General features: G+C 42.6%; 1 long non-coding RNA gene across 4 annotated transcripts in view; it reads left to right on the forward strand.

Moving 5' to 3' along the window:
- The window catches only part of LOC115938082 (uncharacterized), a 430,326-nt gene that overhangs the window by 70,174 nt on the left and 338,360 nt on the right, over positions 1–21,792 (forward strand). The gene's annotated exons all lie outside the window — the stretch shown is intronic.

Genomic DNA, 21,792 nt, shown 5'->3' on the forward strand with positions numbered 1-21,792 from the left:
CATGGAAATCGTGGTAGGCTGTAAATTTTAGGGCCGTGAGAGGGATCCATGAGACAGTTCACCGGAGGTGCTTTGCGTGCTGTCTGGCTTAATAAATGGGCACCATTTATGATCATTATCCTTCCCCAGCCACCTCCCTGCCTCCCCAGGTGAGCTCGTTCTGAGTTGCCGCCTTTCTGCCCAGGACATGCATTCCTTTCCTTTTGTACATGAGAAAATGGGCCCGTCTCAGTGCTTGCTGACTTCTCACAATGCCTGGACATACTCTACCCACTTTGCCGAGAAAGTTCCCAGAGGCATTCAAAATAATTCTCAGAATATCTAAACATTGTCAGTGCTGGCTCTGCCCAGGGGAAAACAGTACAGATATCCCAGGGGCAGGGCACCGCTTGACTATTCAGTCATTTGCTCCATCTTTGCAGGAAGTGTGGAAACTGCCCCCCATTGCTGCTTCTCTCTCGTTACAGAAACATCCATCAGTGGCTGATTTGTGGTGGTTTTGATGGTGACAGATTTCACCAAATATACAGATTTGCTCCTTGGAGATTACGATGCTAGTAAATTAGTCATAAGGATTTATATTACATGATAAAAGAGCTCTTTGATTTCCTCAGTCCTTCACGTTACTCCTTGTGAAACAAAACAGCTTGCCTCCTTAACCTCCCAAGCTCCCAGACACGACTCTGCAGGGTAGGATCATGAGCTGCTCATGAAGACCTGATGCACAAGGATGTTGAGAATGGGTGTTTCCTAGGCCTTGTTTTCCTGACATGTGTCTTTCTCATATGTCATTAATTTAAACGGAACAGTAGAGATAATGCTAAAACGCCCAGACAGTCCAATTTAAAAGCCAGGCAGATTTTCTTTCCATACTTTGTAGATTCGACAGGCTGTACAGACTCCCCCCCGTTCTCCCCAAAAAGTCAAACCCACGTCAGAGATGTGTTTCGCTGTTGGGCAGAGCAAGCTGCAGCACCCCTGAGATCATCTGAAACTCAAGACTGGTATCTTTACCAAAAAGGATGCAGCACCTTTAGGACCGGTAGACATAGACAAAGTCATTGCGGGTTGTGTTTCTGAGTAGAAATTGCTCAGGATTAAAGGATTCCCACCCCCAGGACTTTAGGGGAACAGGAATTCATTACCTACTTGCTAGGAATTCATTACGTACTTGCATTACTACCTACCTGCCCTCACCTATTCACGGTATCTTTAGATTAGACTTTGGACAATTTCTTTGCCCTTTAAAAGAATCTATATGTTAAAATAAGGTAGGAAATCTTGGCTTAGTTTTCTCAGTTGATGTATTAGGGTGGCAGAGAACTGAGCTGGAGGGTGACAAGTTCCATTTTGAGTTAATCAGCACAGGCCTCAGCAGGGGTAACCCATTCACGCACCTCCGCGTCTGCTACGAATCCACTGCAGGCCCTCGACATCCCCTCCACTTGGAGGCTGGACTCGCAGCTTTGCATCATTGCACGTCCTGAGGGTTTTGTGTTGGCAGTTGATCCCAGCTATATTTTGTAGGGCTGTGTTTAGAAGAAACCAGAAAGTCGAATAAGGTCTGTGGGCAGATTCGAGGGCAGTTAATCAGCCAGTTCTGGCTCAGAACCCATATCTATGGTCTGGATCGATTTCGAGGGGGTGGAGGGTGTTTTATTCCATTCAGGCTGCTATAATAGAATACTCTAGACTGTGTGGCTTATAAGCAACAGACACTTATTTCTCACAGTTCTGGAGGCTCGATGTCCAAGATCAAGGTGCCGGCAGATTCTATGTTTGGACAGGTTGTACTTCCCGCTTCATAGATGGTTGTCTCCTTGCTGCGTCCTCCCAAAGGCCCAACCTCCTAAGACCTCACTTTGTGGATTAAGCTTCAACATGGGAATTTTCAGGGCACATGAAAATGTAGTCTATACTGGGGGGTCGGGGGTGGTAGTGCAGAGGGGAGATTGGCACTCTACCTCGCTGTGTCGCAGTTTGCTCATCTGTACGATGAGAGACAGAACCTCTTCCAGCTATAAAATTTTGATATTCTGGAAGGCTGGAAGGGATCCCAGGAATTCTTTGGGGGAATGGGTGGTCAGGGTCTTCCTGTAGCTCAGTGATTCTCAGGGTGTGTTCTCTTGCGGCATAAGCAGCAGCTGGGGGACTTGTCAGAAATGTGACTTCTGGAGCCCCATCCCACACCTATTCACTCGCACTTCTCTTGTGTTCTGCCCAGCCCTCCAGATGGTTCCTTTGCATGCTCAGATTTGAGAACCACTTCTAGAGAGAAGCAGTTGTCTAACTGGGCTGTATCTGGAGAGCTTCCAAGAATACTGATACCTGGGTTTTACCCCTGAGATAATCTCGTTCAGTTGGTCTGGGGTGTGGCTTGGACATTGGAAAGTTAAAAAATTTCCCCAGGCAATTGTATAATCAACCAGAGCTGAGAAACACTGTTGTGGAGAACTGACCAGATAAATCAGAGTCTTTTTTTTTTGTTTTAAAGATTTTATTTATTTATTTTAGAGAGAGATAGAGCACAAACCAGGGGGAGGGGCAGGGGGAGAGGGAGAGAGAATCTCAAGCAGACTCTGCACCGGCCATGGAGCCCCTGATGTGGGGCTCCATCCCACGACCCTGAGATCATGACCTGAGCTCAAACCAAGAGTTGGACACTTAACTCACTGAGCCACCCAGGCGCCCTGATAAATCAGAATCCTAATGCTAGTGTAGGGGACCAAGGCCCAAGACTCTGAATTTTTTAAAAAAGATTTATAGGGAGGGACAGAGGGAGAGGGAGAGAGAGCGTTAAGGAGACTCAGTGCTGAGCTCGGAGCCCGCTGTGGGGCTCAGTCTCATGACTCTGAGATCACAACCTGAGCTGAAACCAAGAGTCGGAGGCTCAACTGTGCCACCCAGGTGCCCCAACTCTGAATTTTAAGAAGTTCCTGTGTCAGTGCAGGTCCTTCAAACAACAGGTGCCAAAATAGGCTTGGACGTGCAAGTTGTTACTGGAGGATATATCTGTGTTCATTTCCTAGAGTTACTGAAATGAGTGACTGCAGACTTGGTGGTTTAGATGACATAAATTATTCCCTCTCAGTCCTGAAGAGCAGAGGCCTGGCATCAGATGTCAGCAGCTCATGCTTCCTCCGCAGGCTCTTAAGGGAAACGTGCTTCCTTGCTTCTCCCAGCTGCAGGTGGATGCAGCTGTGGCAGTACTGTAATCTCTGCCCCCGTCTTCTCATGCCTCCTCTGTGTCTTTGCATGCTCCGTCCCTCTTACAAGGACACCAGTCATCCCAAATCTAGGAAGATCTCATCTCAAGATCCTTAATAACATCTGCAAAGACCCTGTGTTTTTTCCAGATAAAGTCACATTCACATTCTGGGTACACATGTCTCTTGATCTGTAATGCTAGTGAAGGAGAAAGGGGTAGGGTGCAGCAGAAGGTAGGGAGAGCGCTTAGGTGGAGATGCAGGTCTGACTCTTGTGATAAGAGAAAAAAAGGATTGTGTGAGAAGAGCTTCAGCCTACTGTTGATCTAAGAAAAGGAAATTTTTAAAGATTTTTTATTTATTTGAGAGAGAGAGCAGAAATTGTGACAACATGACTGAGGGTAGGGCACAGGGAGAGGCCATGAGAGAAGCAGACTCCCCGCTGAGCAGGGAGCCCGACGCGGGGCTCGATCCCAGGACCCTGGGATCATGACCTGAGCCGAAGGCAGACGCTCCACCGACTGAGCCACCCAGGTGCCCTGATCTAAGAAAATTTTAACTAGGCTGTTGGGAGTGCCTCAAAATTGCTGGGTTTAAGGGGCACCTGGGTGGCTCAGTTGGTTAAGCCTCTGTCTTCACCTCAGGTCATGATACAGGGTCCTGGGATCGAGCCCCGCATCGGGTTCCCTGCTCAGCGGGGAGTCTGCTTCTCCCTCTCCCCCTGCTTGTAGTCTCTCTCTCTCTCTGTGTCAAATAAATAAAATCTTAAAAAAAACAGAACCTTTAAAAAAAAAAATTGCTGGGTTAAAATGAATTCCCAGTGTGTTGGTATTAGGAGGTGGGGCCTCTGGGAGGTGATTTTGTCCTGAAGGTAGAGTCATCAGGAATGATATTAGTGTTCTTACCAAAGAGGCCCCAGATTGCTCTGTCATCACTTTTCCTGTGTGAGGACACAGGGAGAACTGGGAAGTCGCTCCCACCAGACGCCTGCTGATGCCTTCAGCTTAGACTCTTCAGTCTCCAGAACTGCGAACATAAATGTCTGTTGATGATAAGCCGCTCAGCCTGTAGCACTTTGTTGTGTGGTGTTTTGCTGAGTCCACCTGCAGTATCTGGACGATACACTCACCTGTGCTCCCAGCAGCAGCTTCTCTTGAAGGGAGATGAGCGTCACAAACTCCGTGCCTTCCACGGCCCCCAAGACCACTCCTGTGTCCACTGAGTATCTGAGTGGTAGAACTATTGCCTAATATCTGTGTTGCAAAGCTTAGAGCTGAGAGATTAATTTTGAGAAGCTTCAAGGAACAATGTCTTGAAGCTCTGAAATGCACCTGAGACTATTTAACACTCAGAATGTCATTAGTAGAGACACCCACTTAATTTTGTTTGTGTCTGCCAAAATTCTCTGACCACAGATCCCTTTATCCAGGGTAATACCCGTTGACACCTGCAGAACACATGAATTTTGGGAATCACTGCTGTGGATCAAAGGATAAACTGGATTGCTTGCAGCTTGGGCTAATGGACCTGTCAGGACAGCCCCAGGAGGAAGGTGGCCGCCTGGGTAGCATTTTTGGAGAACTACAAAAAAATCTTTTGAAAAGGCCTCAAAACTGCTTCCTCTGCCTGCCGGTTGATGTTCCTCCATTAGGGTTTCATTCCCTAGGCTTGAGGCTTTAATCTCTGCTAAAATGTGAATACTCCCCGGAGAAGGGAATTCCGTTCTAATTTCACGACCCTATTCTGAACAGCTTGCACCCGGTGCAAAAACCTCTCTCCTGGGCACTTAAAAAAGATCTCACTGCTTTAATAGAGAAGATGGATGTGTGTGCAAGCCATTCTTGGAAATACTTAGTTAACTGGCATTCAGAGCTTCGTGTGAATGCAGTTTTCAAATTCTTCCCTGAGGTAAGGTTTCCACTGGGGAAGAAGAAAGCCTGAGGACATGGATTCCTGAGGGCATTGAGAGGTGGGGTCCCTGGAACTAGGGGAGGACATGAAAAAAAGACAGAAAGATAAATTCTGTTTGCTCCTCAGGTGTACCCAAGGGCTGATGTGTCCAAGACACACACATTTACGGGCAAAGCTATTATGTTCACATACTGGCCCATCAGAGATGTGTTTTGAGTCTAGATTAAACAAAAGGCTTTCCCCCAACCCCCTGTGAAATACATTGTGACTTAACATGGTCATTGTGGGATTTTGGAGGGTCCTCGGGCATGAATTGCCTTATAATGAGTGGGTTTTTTTTTTTTTTTTAACTTCCATAATCAGATTCTTTTTGAGGGATTCATGAAGCATTCACAAATAACCTGAATTTTTTGCTCCAACATAAATAATATTTTAGCAAGTGTTATCAAAAAGGGGACATAGACCAGGGCGCCTGGGTGGCTCAGTTGGTTAAGCGACTGCCTTCGGCTCAGGTCATGATCCTGGAGTCCCGGGATCGAGTCCCGCATCGGGCTCCCTGCTCAGCAGGGAGTCTGCTTCTCCCTCTGACCTTCCCCCCTCTCATGTGGTCTCTCTCTCACAAATAAATAAAATCTTTAAAAAAAAAAAAAAGGGGGACATAGATACATCATACAAATAGGTATCCACACGTGCACGCATGCACACACAACACCAGTGAGTGTGGCCGTGACTATCATGCCATATGAGGAACCAGTCACAGCTGGGCACAGCGCTTAGGCACCATTCCTGAAGCTCCGTGTTTTACAGGCAGCTGCTAAGCTGGGCAGTGCTGACCACGTGTACCTGGGTAGGACTCCACAACACTGCAACTCCACGGATTTTGAGGGATCTGGGAGGGCGTGTCTCTAGTAATGGGAGCCCCCCCCAGTAACAGTGCCCTGTTGGAAAGCACGGCTTCTGTCATGTCAGCCTGCCCTTCTGCCAAGGCTCTTGCTAAGCTACTGAAAGTGGAGAGGCATTTAAGTTTCTCTCTCTTCTTAGCAAGTTTCCGAGGGTTTTCACTCATGCTTGGATTCTGAATTGCCTGAAACACATAGACTTCCATTATTAACTCTGGATTTAGGTTTTATTTTAGCTCGGTGTCCTTTCGGACTCACACTGGCTTATCATCCAAGTGCTGCACATTGGTTTGAATTTGTCAGCCATGCAGAGCCATCCTTTCTGCTTTCTGTGGAAGTCAGCATTCCTAGCTTATTTCAGGATAGCTTACCCTGACAGAAATAGAACCCGTGACTCAGCAGCTTGTGGGAAATACACCCTTTCTGCCACTTTGAAGGAAAATTTCAGTTTCGTTGATAACAGATATAAATTGAAATTGCATTTTATTGACAAGTGCTGGGCGTCTTGCAGAACTTGCCAAAAGTAGAGATTTTTGTTGTTGCTCGTATGAAAATTAATCAAGAATTTACCAGAAAAAGACTACTTATTTGCTATAAGTTTCAGAGAGAATAGAATTTTTGTGTAGAAGCAAAAAGGGCAGGAAAATGGATTCATCCAGGATCTCAGAATTAAACTTTACCGGGGTACAGTTCAACTATCTGTAGAAGAAATGTGCTGATGGAGACCCTGAAGAAGGCTTTCAATTAGTGAAAACAAAACCCACACTCAAACCAGTCGCTGAAGACTTTTCATTGTGCAGTCCAGTACGATGCTGCTACAGCCTCTCTGGCCATGTGTGTATGCAGCAGCTACACATTGACTGGCTGAGTTGGGTTTTCATAGATGGACAGTCTGAATAAGTCATATCAAAGCCAACTTTTCTTTCTAGTTTATGTCATTTGAGCAGTATTTGGAATAAAAATAGAAAAGGCTGCAAGAGAGACCAAGTCATGACTTTATTCTTTGTATTAAAAAATACATCCTTGTTAGAAAGATTAATACAGAAACTGACAAAGACTAAAATAAAAATCTACCCAGAATCCCCACCAGCTAGAAGTAAACATCATCCCCCTTGGTTAGCTATCGTTTTGCACACCTCCAGAAAGAAGGACAGAAGATGGATAGATAGTTACACCAAAATGTGTTTTCATTTTCATGCGTACTATTCATGCAGTTTTGTGAAAGTATTAAAATTAATTTCCCTTGATTTAATAAGAAGAGATGAAACTGATTTGGAACCAGGGGAAGCGATAAACTTCAAATAGATGTTTGTTTGTTTTTTTTTTCTTGCCCTGAGAGAGATACTAGATCCTAAAAGATTGATCTGAGGTTAAGGAAGTAGATTATGAATAACATTAAGCAGTTGGAGACATTATGTGTCTTTGAATTACACTTTTCAGTTTTAGATAATTTTGATTGACTCCTTGCAATGAAATTTGAGGACATTGGTAATTTCACATTTCTTCCCATTTTCACATCTGATTTTCTTCATTACTGTATTATTTTCATGCTGTGATAGTTTATGTAACAGTTCCATTATGCTCGGTGACCATGCTTCTCACAATTGCTTGGTATTCTATTTAAATGGATCCTCTGCTCATCATCCATTGTTTGGTCAAAGATCCTCCGTTCTTCAGGCTTTAATTTTGTCTCTTACTTGTCTGGATTTCATCTTCAAGCAGTTTTATCAAAAGGGCTCAAGGGTTCTGTGTTGTCTGAACTCTTTCATGCTGGAGAATATCTCTGTTGCCTCTTTGCTTGAGTGGTATTGTGACTAGATTTTGTGTGGGTCTCACATTCTTTCCTTCAAAACATCCTTGTCATCGCTCCATTATTGTCTGGCTTTCAGTGTTGCTACAGAGAAATATATAACTTGTTTTTTTCCTATTTGGTAGGTTATTTATCTTTTTTTCCTGTGTGTCTAAAGTATGTTTTCTTTAACCTTGAGGTCTTGATAATGTCAAGTCTTGTGGAACTTTTTAAAGAAAAACCCGGTGTTATTTCTACTGATCTCATAGAGAGAGGGACAGTCAGTATATATGAACTGAGAGCTATTTGTTTTTATTGTGAAACCTACAGAATAATCATAGCAGCTGCCATTTATTGAATTCTGTGCCAAACCCAGTAGTGTTGTAGATGTTTTAGGAATATGATCTCAATTCTTCCACAAAGCTCTGAAGCAGAAGCTATTATCCCCATTTTATAGATGAGAAACTGAGTTTTTGAGCTAACAGGGAACTTGCTACCAGTTGCATAGCTACAAAATCAGGCGCAGGTAAAAAGAGATAATTTTCCCTTTTGTTTTATTCATGTCCTGTTTCTGATATTGTACTATAATTATATAAGATGTCACCATTGGGGGCAGGTGGCTGAAATGTACGCAGGACTCTATCAACTATTTTGTAACTTTCTGTGATTGTATTCTTATGTCAAAATGACAAGTTAAAAGAGAAAAACAGAACAAAACTTGAGACAACTCCTAGCTAATGCTGGTCTAGTAGGATATTGAGAGTCAGGACAGAAACAGAGGGTAATGACCGGTGTTACCTGGGGTTGCAGTCATCTAAAGGCTCAACTGGGGCTGAGAAATCCATTTCCAGGATGACTCACTCACAACTTGGTGCTGGCAAGTTGGTTCCTTTTTAGATATGATCTCCATGTGGACGCGTGAGTGTGTCCTCATGACATGTGGCTGGCTACCTCCAGAAAAAGCAGTTCGCAAGATCAAAGTGAGCTGAGTCGGCCTTGGAGCACCTCTGCAGTGTTGAGTTGATCAGTCAAGTCAGTCGTGATTTAATGTGGGAAGGGGAGGCGTTCGGGTGTGACTACCAGGAAGACTACTGGGGGCATTCTTAGAGGCTGGCCACCACAGTCCTGGAAACCTTTCATGGAAAAAAATCAACAGGACTATGGCTCTGTGGACTTGGCCAGTGAAGAGGAATATACCATCGATAACTGAAGATTTTGGAGCCTGGTCAAAAGAATAGAGGTGCAGTAGTTACAGACCAGAAGGCAGCTGGTATTGAGAGAGTGGGTTATGGTTTTAAACATGTTGACTTTGAGATGATGTGTAGGCCCATCTTTCTTTCTTTTTTTTTTTTTTTAACCCACGCTGGGCGTGGAGCCTAATGCAGGGCTTGAACTCACGACCCTGGGATCAAGACCCAAGCTGAGATCAAGAGTCACATGCTTAACCGATTGAGCCACCCAGGCACCCCAAGGCCCATCTTTCTAGACTGACCTATAACTCACCCCTGGTTTCAGCCCCACACCTCCCTCCTGATATCTGACACCTCTCGTCTCTGGACCTTTCTGGGATTATGAAGTAGGAACTGACTTGATCATTACTGGCCCCTGCTCTTCCACAGCTCTGGCATTCACCTTAGCCCTGTTAACTGCTCATGTCTGTGTTCCCGCGTCAAGACCTTTGTTGGCATCTGTTCTCTGCTGTTGTCTCTTCTCTTCTTTAAATTCTTGTGACTGTTTTTTTAAATTTCTTTTTTTAATGTTTTTAATTTAAATTCCAGTATAGTTAACATATAGTGTTATATTAGTTTCAGGTCTACAGTATAGTGATTCAGCAATTCCATATATCATGGGGTGCTTATCACAACAAGTGCACTCCTTAATTCCCATCACCTGTTACCCCCATCCCCCCCCACCTCCCCTCTGGTCACCATCAGTGTATTCTCTAGAGTCAAGAGTCTGTTTCTTGGTTTGTCTATTTTTTTCCCTTTGTTCATTTGTTTCGTTTCTTAAATTCCACATATGTGTGAAATCATACCGTATTTTTTAATTTCTTTATTCTTATTTTTAAAAATGTTTTATTTTTTTCTTTATTCTCATTTTAATAAGCTTTGGGAAAGGGCAGATACAAATGCACGGGTTGAATTTTAAATATTTAACTAGAAGTTAAGTCATATTGGACTGAATCCATTTGATGCAGAAATTTTACTTAATGGAAAAATTTGAAACACATATTTTGGGTGTGAAGTAGGTAAAATGATTTAAAAAGTGATTTTTCACTGTGTCTGTATTATCTTCGAGAGACATATTCAACATTTATTGGTCTTTTCACTCCATTTGTGAAGCTAATAGTGCAAACACTACAACTTTAATGAGAAATTGTAATAATAAAGAGCAGGTATGCATCATGAGATATTTTTCCTACACAGATTTCTCTTGGGGTATGAAATGAGGTATTAAATCAAACCAAAGAAGTATTATGTGTCTGGTGAAATAAAACTAACAATAGTAGAGCAGAACTCATATAATTATATTTTCTCTTGGGGATATTAGGATTTTTCTTTAAATAATTATTATCATTATTTTGTTCCGCATGCATAGCAGTTTTTGAAATTCCTTGATGAAGAATAAAAAATTAGCAGGACAACCAGATAAACATGTCAATGAAAAAAAAATCACTATTCATTCTAGGCTAGCACTTATTATGAAAAGACCTAGCATCTTGACAATGTATAGTTATCTTTTCAAAGACTTCATTAACCTCAAGGTGGACAGCTCTTTCTAGCCTTTCAAAATGTGGTATCTGGCATACAGGTGGCCAGTTGTTCTCTGAAAAGCATCCTCTGTGTGATGAGTGCTTCTGGGTTTAGCTTGATTCATTCAGCTCCAAAGATACCTGTGACATCTCTTCAGGGAACACAGCCCAGATGGCTGCTTTGGAAAAGCTGGTGTGCAAACATTTCAGAGCTAAGATGGCACATGATTTGTTCCCCAGCAAGCAGAGATCAGTGAGTCCTGAAAAACATCCCTCAGCTGTGCTTCCCCAATGCTGGAGGCACTCAGTGATGTTCACGTGGGTGCGTTGTGGTTCTGGGCCCACGGCAGTGTTGGGATGTGTCATTTCTGATTATTTTTTAAAAAAGACAAACTTAATGGTATTTTACTATTATTTCATTATCGAGAATTTGCAAAAGACATTATTTTATAGCCTTCATCCACAATACTCCATCTGTTTACCTCTATTAATTTTAAAGAATTGTGATTAACTACATATAACATAAAATCTACCATTTCAACCATTTTGAAGTGTGCAGTTCTGTGGCATTAAATATATTCACATTGTGTGCAACTGTTATCACCATCATCTCCAGAACTTTTTCATCCTCCCAAGTGGGAACTCTGTACCCTTTAAATAAAAACTCCCTATCCCATCCCCTCTCCCTGGCACCCATAATTCTAACTTTCTATCTCTGTGAATTTGGCTACTCTAGGTACTGTAATAAATGGAATCATACAGTACTTGTCCTTTTGTGACTGGCTATGTCACTCACTCAGCATCATGCACTAAGCTTCATCCATGTCATGGCAGGAGTCAGGATTTCCTTCCTTTTTAGGGCCGAACCATATTCCACTGTGTGGATGGACCATATTTGTTTGCCCATTCATCTTTTGATGGACATCTGGGTTACTTCCACTGTTTCGTTCTCTATATATCTGAGACCCTGATTTCAATTCCTTTGGGGATGCACCCAGAAGTGAAATTGTTAGATCATGTGGTATTTCTATGTTTAATTTTTTGAGGAGCCCCCATACTGTTTTTCACAGTGGCTGCATCATTTTACATTCTTATCGCTCCTGTTATTTTTGCTAAGATAGCTTTTATTCATTGTCTATGTGCTAGTGACACTGATAAGGTCCATCTTTGTGGATTTTTTTTATTTAAAAAATTGACATACAATTTACATACCATAAGATTTGCTTCTTTAAAAGGTGTAATTCAGTGGGTTTTAGTATAGTCAAAAGGTTTTTCAACAATTATCACAGTCTAATTCCAGAATATTTCCATTATAAGTCACTTTCGTTCCCCTTTTCTCTCAGCTTCTGGCAGTCACTAATGGACTGTCTGTCTCTCTGGATTTACCTATTGCGGCCATTTATACAATGGAAGCATATAATACGTGGTCTTTTGTGACTGGTTTCCTTCACTTAGTGTTCTGTTTTCCGGTTTCATCCATGTTGTAGTAAGTACCACTACTTTTATTCTTTTTTATAGCTGAATTATATTCTGTTGCATGAATAGACCTCATTTTGTTTATCTACTTATCAGCTAGCTAATGGACATTTGGGTTGTTTCCATGTTTTGGCTATTACTAATAATACTTCTATGAATATCCATACACAGATTTTTGTGTGGACATTTCTTTTCCATTCCCTTGAGTATATACCTTGGTCTATAACAGAATATGGTATTCTGTTTAACCTTTTGTGGAACTGTCAAACTGTTCCCATTTTACGTTCTCATCAACTATGTATGAGGGAGGGTTCCAGTTTTTCCACATCTTCACCAACACTAGTTCTCATCTGTTGTTTAATTATAGCCATTTCAGTAGGTATGAAGTACTAGCTCATTGTGGTTTTGAATTGTAGCTTCCTCGTGACTAATGATGTTGAGCTTCATTCCATGTGTTTGTTGACCATGTGTATATCTTCACTGGAGAAATGTTCATTCAGATCCTTTGGACATACTTAATTGGGTTGTCTTATTATTGCTGAGTGGTGCTTGAATTATTTGATCTACACTAAGGGTGGTGCTGGTATTGTCCCCTTTGTGTAGAGGAGAAGAACTGAGACTTACAGAACGTGACCGGTGGCAGAGCTGGGATTCCAGTCCAGGTTTGTGAGCTGCTGGTACCTCAACTTCTAACCACCAGTCAACTGCTTCTAACTTGGGCTCCTGTTCTGTGAGACTTTCACATGACTGTTATGTGTCAGTGCAGTCCCAGCATCAAGGATTTTCCAGGTGATTGGTACTTAGGGATCAACATCAGGATACACTTACATACAGTTCATTAGATGAGTAGTTGACCTTCTGTTCTTACAGTCATCAGAATGACCAAGAGTTTCCTTTCTCCATTGGCTGTGCTGATGCTAAGAATAGAATTTATATACAGCTTCCTTGAGAGTTCCTTGTTAGTAGCAGACGTCCTGTTGATATGTGTCAGAACATTCAGCTGCTCAGAAAGCTAAAGCATAGCCTGTCTCCCCTGGGTCTGACCATATTTGTTTAGGGGTCCATTCATCTGTTACCTTGACTTTCTCATCTTTGTGTGTTTGGAAAGTATTGATCTCCTTTAGATGTCACAGAACTCTTTTCTCATAGTCAAATCACTGGGAGTGCTTTGTAGACTCTTCATTTTTGTAGGAAAAAAATCTAAACATATAAGATTGGCTAACAGGGTGTTTTGTGAACTTGAGTGAACACCTGAGTTACCCAGAGAACTTGTTAAAACAGATTGTTGAGCACTACCCCCAGAAATTCTAGTTCAGTAGGTCTGGGGTGGGGGTGGGGGTGGGGGGCTGAGAATTTGTCAAATCTTAGGTGGTGCTGCTGGGCCAGCTTATGGGCCCTACTTTGAGTAGCATCAGGATGGTGGTTGGGTTTCTGAGGCTCACGGGATTACATCCAATTCCTGCCTGGCTGCAAGTTTGTCCAAAAGTTGATCCCACCCCTTTTATACAAACTCTGTCCTCATTACTCACAATTTCCTATTAACTAAGGGGAGCTATTTTACTCTCCTCTGAACAGAAATGGGCCTATGCTTGTAATTCTTCCCCTGCCCTTGTGTTCCCCTTGCCCAGGTCCCCCACATGTATGGTAGGCAGAATTCCAAGATGGCCCTGACTATTCTGCTCCCCTGGTGTGCAGCCATCATGTGATAGCCTCTCTTTGAATTTGAGCAGAACCATGGGTATGATGGGATATCACTTCTACAATTTGGCTACTAATCTGTTGACATTGAGTCAAAATGGAGACCGTCATGGTGGGCCTGACTTAATCAGGTGATAACGTAAGTGGAATTGAACCCTTGCTGAAGTCAGAATGATTGGAAGTGTGAGGTGGGGCTTGTGGAGGGCCATGTAGCAAGAAATTCTGGGCAGTTTCTAGGATCTTTGAGAGGCCACCAGCTGACAGCCAGCACGAGAATGGAACCTCAGTCCTGCAACCACAAGGAACTGAATCCTGCCAACAATATGAGCCTCAGATGAGACCACAGCTCAGCTCACATGTTAGATGTGGCCCGGTAAAACCCTGAGCCCAGGACTCAGGTCAGCTGTGTCTGTACTCCTGATCCATGGAAACTGTAAGGTAATGAGCTTATGTTGCTTTGAGTCACTTTGTTTGTAGTCACTTGTTACACTGCAATAGAAAAGGAATACAGTATGGACATACTTTACCTCACCAGCCAAGCCCCAAACGCCTGTTGCTTCAGTATCCGGAGCAGAGTAATCCCCCAGTCTCTTCCTCTTAGTTGGGTTGGGCCCACACTTGGGTAACAAAAACACCCATTGGCCAGCATGCTAAATAGAACATCATCATGCTATGTGTACTTTTAGCATCAAAACGACTCTTGAAAGCTTTGAAGTTGCAGTTTTTTTCTTTTGGACCAGATCAAATTTTTTTTATGGAGCCCTTCATGCTAGCAGAACAAATACATCTAAGTGGCTGAGAATTTATTTTCCACGTATGTTCTGTATCTGAAAGGTAATTGTTCCTTACTTTGGTGCATTTCAGTGTTATCCTTCTCAGACCGACTGTTTACTCCTTAGGAACGAGGACCAGCTGTCCATCTTGTTTGTATGATGTACCATTCTCAGCAAACAATAGAGCTCATAGAATATGGTAAAATAGCATGTGTAGCATATGTACTTGATTTTACCACCTTGATTCCTTACCTGGGGCACTGCTCAGTCTTGCTTTTGTTTATCTAGGTGAATATATTCAGTAAGAGTACATCATCACACCTGGTTTGAAAGGGAAGCGGCCGGAGAGATCACCCCATTTGTTTCTCTCATGCTACAGATAAGTAGCAGAAAGTCAGAAAGTGTTTTTCTTTTTTAAATAAATAAATGGCTTATGGAAATTCACTTTTAAAAATTAAACGTGTCTAGAGAACCTAGGAATGCCACAAATGAGAAGAATAATGATTTAAAAAATCTTTTTGAAATTCAATAATTTTTGGCCGCAGGAAATATCTGTAGTGTGATAACCAGCGGCCAAGAGACTTCAATGAAAGACAAACAGCTCCCGAGGTGATTTCTTCCTTATTATGTCAGAATCTTTGGTCAGCTGGGCACTTATCCATGCACAGGGAAGGCTTATGCCACTTGGAACAGTGGGGTAAATAACACAAAGAGAAATCTTTTAATTTAAAACAGAGCTCACTGGGGGCTGAATTTCTACCTATTTGGAGTTTAATAGAATGAAGTGCAGTCACTTAAAGCTTTTAAACACACTGCTTTTCCCATATATACTTTAGTTCTTTTTGACCTTTTCAAAACAACAGAAGGCAGTTTTTTTTTTTACATTATTCCAGAGAATTAGGAGCTAACTCTAGAGTGACAATCTTGTTCCTAAAACCTCCACGGGTTTTATCCAATCCATTGAAATTATTTTTGGCTTTGCAATATTAAAACAAATGGAAAACAAAATGGAATTACCTCCCCAACCCAATTCAAACCTCTCTTTTGAATAGCTGCTTTACGTACGTTAAATTGCAGTGGGTTGCAAGCAGCACTGTATAGAAGGTAGAAAATCTGGATTCCATTCATGCCCTGGCTCCTGGGGGGGCCTTATGGCCTCAGCTAGTCCAACACTTCCCATGGCTTCCATCTCTTTTCTTGTGAAGTTAAGCATTTTAACTATTCAGGTATATCCTGTTTTTAATTTTCTGGGAAAATCAGCATTGACTCAGTAGAGATCAGTTAAGCCATCAACAGTGATAAAGCATCATCTTGGTTATTGTTTATTGCAGGGGTCAGCAAAGCATTTCTATAAAGGGCCAAATACTGAATTATTTTTGGCTATGTGATCACTACTCAACTCTGATGTTGTAGCACAAAAGCCATAAATGAAAGGGCAACTTCCAAAGCAACTTAATTGTATTTTTTCTTTTTTTAACCAAAGTAGGTGATGGCAGGATTTGGCCCACAGGCTCCAGTTTACAGACCCATGTTCCACTGGTTACTTCCCAAGGACCTGAGATTGGACAAAAAAAAAAATTTAAGGAGCAGAGACCTAGAGGGAGGATCTGGTGGTCTTTTGGATCAGGTGTGATAGGATTGGGTGCTAGAGCTCGTATGTAAGTGTGTGAACTCAGGTCATTCACTTCTCTGGTCTTAAGTTTCTATACCAAAAAAGGGCAAAAAAGTGACTTTCCATGAGCATTCACCATTGGAAGTCCTCACTGTCTACTCATCACTACAGCTCTACAAGGCAGCCAGTCTTCTGCTTTGCTGCCCATGAGAATCCACTGGAGAGCTTGTAAATGTCCCAGTGTCCATGTCCTACCCCTTACTATCACATCAGAACTAGGGCCGGGGCTGGGAATCAGCATTTAGAAAGCCTCACAGCTGCATACCTTGGGCCACCAAATTTAAGAACCAGTGTTATCAGGAGGGTATTCTTATCTCTGTTGTATAGAGGTCACAGGGGTAAGATTGCCAAGGGAGGGTATTCTTATCTCTGTTGTATAGAGGTCACAGGGGTAAGATTGCCAAAGGATTCACAGCAAGAAAGCGGGCAAAGCATGATTCAAAGTCAGGTCACTAAAATTTCAGTGCTTCTGTTTGTACTCACTATGTTATTTTGATTCAGCAACCACATGAGATTGGAATTGTGAGCCAGTGAAAAAACCAAGATGTGTTTATGTATTTTATCAACAGTGCAGTACAGTATATATTATTATCATCATCGCCATTGCCATTGTTGTTATTATTGGGTATTTGCTGCAGTTTGTGTCTTAGTTTTCTGTGTTGCATAACATATAGTACCAACTTAGTGGCTTAGACCAGTACGCATTTTATTATCTCATATATTCTGTAGGTCAGAAGTCTGGGAGAGGCTTACCTGGGCTCTCTCTGCTCAGGGTCTGACAGGGTCTCACTTTCCAGTCAAGGTGCTAGCTGGGTTGTGTTCTCATCTGGAGACTGGACTACGGAAGGATCTCTTTGCCACGCTCTCTCAAGCTTTTGGTAGAATTCATCTCTTTGTAGATTTAATGAGATACTTATGACCTCTTGTTTCTTCAAGGTTAGCAAAAGAGCATCACTGTAGCTATGAGTGTCTGCTTTCAGGGAGAGCTAAGGACTGCTTTACAGGGCTCACCAGATTAGGTGAGGCCCACCAACAATGACTTTTTTTTTTTTTTAAAGTAGACTTTATTTTTTAGAGAAATTTTAAGTACATAGCAAAAATGAGGGGGAAGGTACAGAGATTTCCCATATACCCACTGTCTCCACACATGCATAGCCTCTCCCATGTTACTTTTGCCAACATCCCACAGCAGAATGGTGCTTTTGTTACAACTGATGAACCTACACTGACATGTCATTATCACCCAACGTCCATAGTTTACGTTAGAGTTCACTCTTGTGTTGTACATTCTGCGGATCCTGACAAATGTATAATGACATGTATCCACCATTAAGTATCATGCAGAATAGTTTCACTATCCTAAAAATCCTCTGTGCTCTATCTGTTCATCTTTCCCTCTCCCCTAAGCCCTGGCAATCATTGATCTTTATATTTCTCCTTTATTTTGTCTTTTCTAGAATGTCATCTAGTTGGAATCATAGAGTATGTAGCCTTTTTATTTTATTATTTTTTAAAGATTTTATTTATTTATTTGACAGAGAGAGACACAGCGAGAGAGGGAACACAAGCAGGGGGAGTGGGAGAGGGAGAAGCAGGCTTCCCGCCAAGCAGGGAGCCCGATGCGGGGCTCGATCCCAGGACGCTGGGATCATGACCTGAGCCGAAGGCAGATGCTTAACAACTGAGCCACCTAGGCGCCCCAGTATGAGGCTTTTTTAGATTGGCTTCTTTCACCTAGTAATGTGCATTTATGATTCCTCCCTGTCTTTTCATGGCTTGATCATTTTATCTCCCTTTTTATTAACTCCAAGTCAACTGACTAAGGACTTTTTAATTTTGCAATTTCCCTTCACCGTTGCCATAGAACATAACATAAGATAGCCTAATCATGGGAATGATATCCTATGGTGGTATCAGGGGGAAGGGATTATATAGGGCTGTATAAAAGGGCAGTGGGATCCTTGGGGGCCCTTAGAATTCTGGGTCCTCCCCTTGGGAAGCAGAGCAGGCCATGACGGGCAGCACTTTCCAGAATGGAAGACCACAGGAGCTCTGCTCTAACTGTATATGCAGTTCCTGAGCCAGCAGTGGCTCTCACCACATACGCAGTCTGTGAGCCAACCCACAGTGTTCCACCAGTAACTCCATTACTCTGCAGGTAGCACCAGCACCTGACCAGTGTTGGGATCTGAGGTGCCCTACTCAGTGGTTTTTCTTTTAAGCTATTTAAGGGGCAACATAAGCACAGCATGATTTTCCATATGGAAAAACCCCAAGTCCTTTTTAGTGTGTGGTCAGCGCAGTGAACCACTTTGGGCAAAGTGGAAGGAAAAAGTGCCTCCAGCAGGATGAAAAGTGAGGAGAGGGACACGACAGGAGCAGTTCTGTTCTAAACACACGTTCGTTTGATTGGCGGACGATGTTCCTATTGGAACAGATGTGCTTGTTCAGGGCTGGGTGTAGGTGTCCAGTCCCTTGAGATGATCTTCAGTGATGTACAAAAGGTTTATTTTCCCCAATCCAAAGGGCACAAGTCCCAGAGACCCTTCCACGCGGGTCACATCCATTCGTATTTGTTCTCAGAAGGCTTGCTTCTCTCTGCACTGGGCAGTACTCTGTCAGATCTGCCTGAAGTGAGGGCATAGCATTCAGTGAGCATGCACTGGGCATCCTAAATGCTGAGCAGAATGTCAGGGGTGGCGGGAGCTGTGCCCTCTGGGGGCTGTCTCTGCATGGGATGAGGACCCTGGGCATGGAGATGAAAAAGGCTGTGGGAACAGAGGGGAAGGAGCACTGAACACCGCTAGGGAGAGGAGAGACCGTGTTCTCTTTACTCTTTGGCCACCTGCTGCTGTTTCCCAGTGGGGATTGTGCATGGGTGTTGATTCTACAGCACCAAACAGCAGAAAGCAGTCAACAAGTGAAACACAAAGACCCCTGGTGAACATCGGGTTTCCTGTGCCATGACTTCGTGTAGCAGCTTCGGGCTTTGGGCTTGCAGAGAACTTTCCGTGGCAATGTGCATTTAGGGGGTGGGGATTGAAAGAAGGATCTGGAAATCACCTTTTCCAGCTTAAGAACCGCTCGAAGAAATCCTTTAGCACGTAAGGCCAGGGGTTGGCAAACTGCAGCCCCTCTTCTTGCCTGCTGTGGTATGGCCCACAGCCCAAGAATGGATTTGGCATTTTGAAATGGTTGAAAAAATCGAAAGAAAATAGTATATATAATTATATGTATATGTATATATAAAATTACATGTGAAATTTATATAAAAGTGGGATTTCATTGTCCAAAAATAGAGTTTAATTGGCACCGAGCCACACCCGGTTGTTCCTCTGTATTGTCCATGGCTGCGTTGCAAGAGCAGACGCAGGGGTAAGTAGTTGCTGCAGTCACAGTGTAACCTGCAGAGCCGAAGATGTTTACTGTCTGGCCCTTTCCAGAACGACTTTGCTAACCTCTGCCTCAGATCACGGGGTACAGTAAGTGGAAAAAAAACATACACCACTTGTAAACTAAGTGGAACTGCGCATTCTGTCAATCTGTAAGATAAGTAGAACACGAACAGACACCGTGGTAAGTATGGCTTGCAAAGCCTGGCCGGTAACTGAGGATAAGAAGATTGGCAAGAGGTTGGGAAGTGGCACTGTGTTTAAAATAAAATCAGTTTCAACATTTACGTCTACCAGTGCCAATTCAAATATACAGAAGAAAACAAACAAAACCCTAATGTTGCTCCTTCTGGCAAGAATTCAGGGTAATTGGGGCCATTGGACGTGTTATGTGATCACATGCAAGCATGCTTCTTCTGGAAAACTCTATGGAGGTGATAAAAGAATGGCCCACAAGTTTTTTTTTTTTTTTTTTAAAGATTTTTTAAATTTATTTATTTGCGAGAGAGAATGAGAGACAGGGAGCACGAGAGGGAGGAGGGTCAGAGGGAGAAGCAGACTCCCCGCCGAGCAGGGAGCCCGATGCGGGACTCGATCCCGGGACTCCAGGATCATGACCTGAGCCGAAGGCTGTCGCTTAACCGACTGAGCCACCCAGGCGCCCCCGTCCACAAGTTTGAAAGGAAGACTGACGCTCAGTTTCACCCTGAAAACAAATCGACCTGGGTTCTGGACCATTAGAACATCAAAGATCTGTTTTTCTTTCCTTTTCCTCTGACACTCTTGCCTTTTTATCTCAATCGATCTGTTTGCATTGTGGTTTATTCATGTGATCAAGATATTTATTGATCCCCCCCTGTTTGTCAGGCACTGCTCCCAGCACTTACAATTTACCCAGGAACAGTTCAAATTCGTGTCCTTACGGAGCTTATAGTCTACCAGGGAAATCAGAAAAATCCACAAGATATATTATGTGACTTGTGCCTTTTTACAAATAACCATAAGTAAAATACAAGGCATGTTAGGTAATAAAGAGAGGCAAGAAAAAAAGTAACGTGGGCGAGGAGTACAGGGCATGCATGTGCAGGCTGGGCTGTGTTGCAATTTTAGACAAAGGGCCAGTGGTGATGGGAGGCTTCTGAGAGAGGTCTTAACTAGTTGGCCTCAATGAGCAACACTGGCATCAGTAAACATCTGAGAGTGTCTTGAGTGTCTCCAGATAGGCCAGCCACTAGCTCAACCGCATAGGAAAAACAGGGTGATGTGGAAATGGCCAGAAAGCACTGGAAAAGCTCTCTAATTTCTGCCCCACTGACTTCGAATTGAAGATAATCCTGCAGCCTTCAAACTGCAACTGCAGGCGTAACTTGTCAAGTGAATTAGTGTGACTGAATGAATCCAGGCAGCATTAAATGACCAATGAAACGGACACAGCCTGGTGTGAGATCTATTTCTCATTCTGTGCTGTTGTCTGATGGTGGAGATAGTCCCTGGATCCTCTGGGAGCTCTCATTATCCTGGCCCCAACAGACCTTGCCTGAGACATACCTTTTCAAAGATCTAGAACCCCCTTCACATGGGATTTAGATGCATTTGAATAAGCAGGTTCAGTGAATAACTGTGAAACTCTGCAAAATTGAGCTTTCTTAAGTACTTTGTGTTAACTTGTTTTGTACTGAGTAGAACGTTCGATCATCATCTTGAAGTAACAGATCAAATTAAGGTTTGGTTAGCTTTGTCCCTGCTCCGGGAGTCATTTTCTGAATTTACACGTTGTCAGTTTCATTGCTTGAAATCACTTTGAACATATAAATGTATATCCGTGTATACACTTAAACATATCTACCTAAATATATATTAAAAACACAAAAGATAAAAATATACTTAATGTAATATATGTATAATGTTTCCTATAATTACATATGCATGTTATCCACTTACATCCAGATAACTAGATAACTTATTTGTGATGTATCTTTTTTCAACCAGATATATCAAAATACCATATACAGTGTGTAAATGCATATCAAAATATATCTTTATTAAATACAGGGGAATGGAGTAGATATAGAGTGAGGATATATTTATGAGCATTGTCTCCCTGGTTTGTTTTGGAAAGATTTTTTTTTTTTTAATAACATGTTTTATTTTCAGATGTTCATAAACCATGTTTACAGTCAAGAAATACTTAATGCTCATATAGCCACCATTTAAATCAAGAAAT

Source organism: Leptonychotes weddellii, chromosome X (genome assembly GCF_054177405.1).
Source record: "Leptonychotes weddellii isolate Sample4059 chromosome X, ASM5417740v2, whole genome shotgun sequence".
NCBI lineage: Eukaryota > Metazoa > Chordata > Mammalia > Carnivora > Phocidae > Leptonychotes > Leptonychotes weddellii.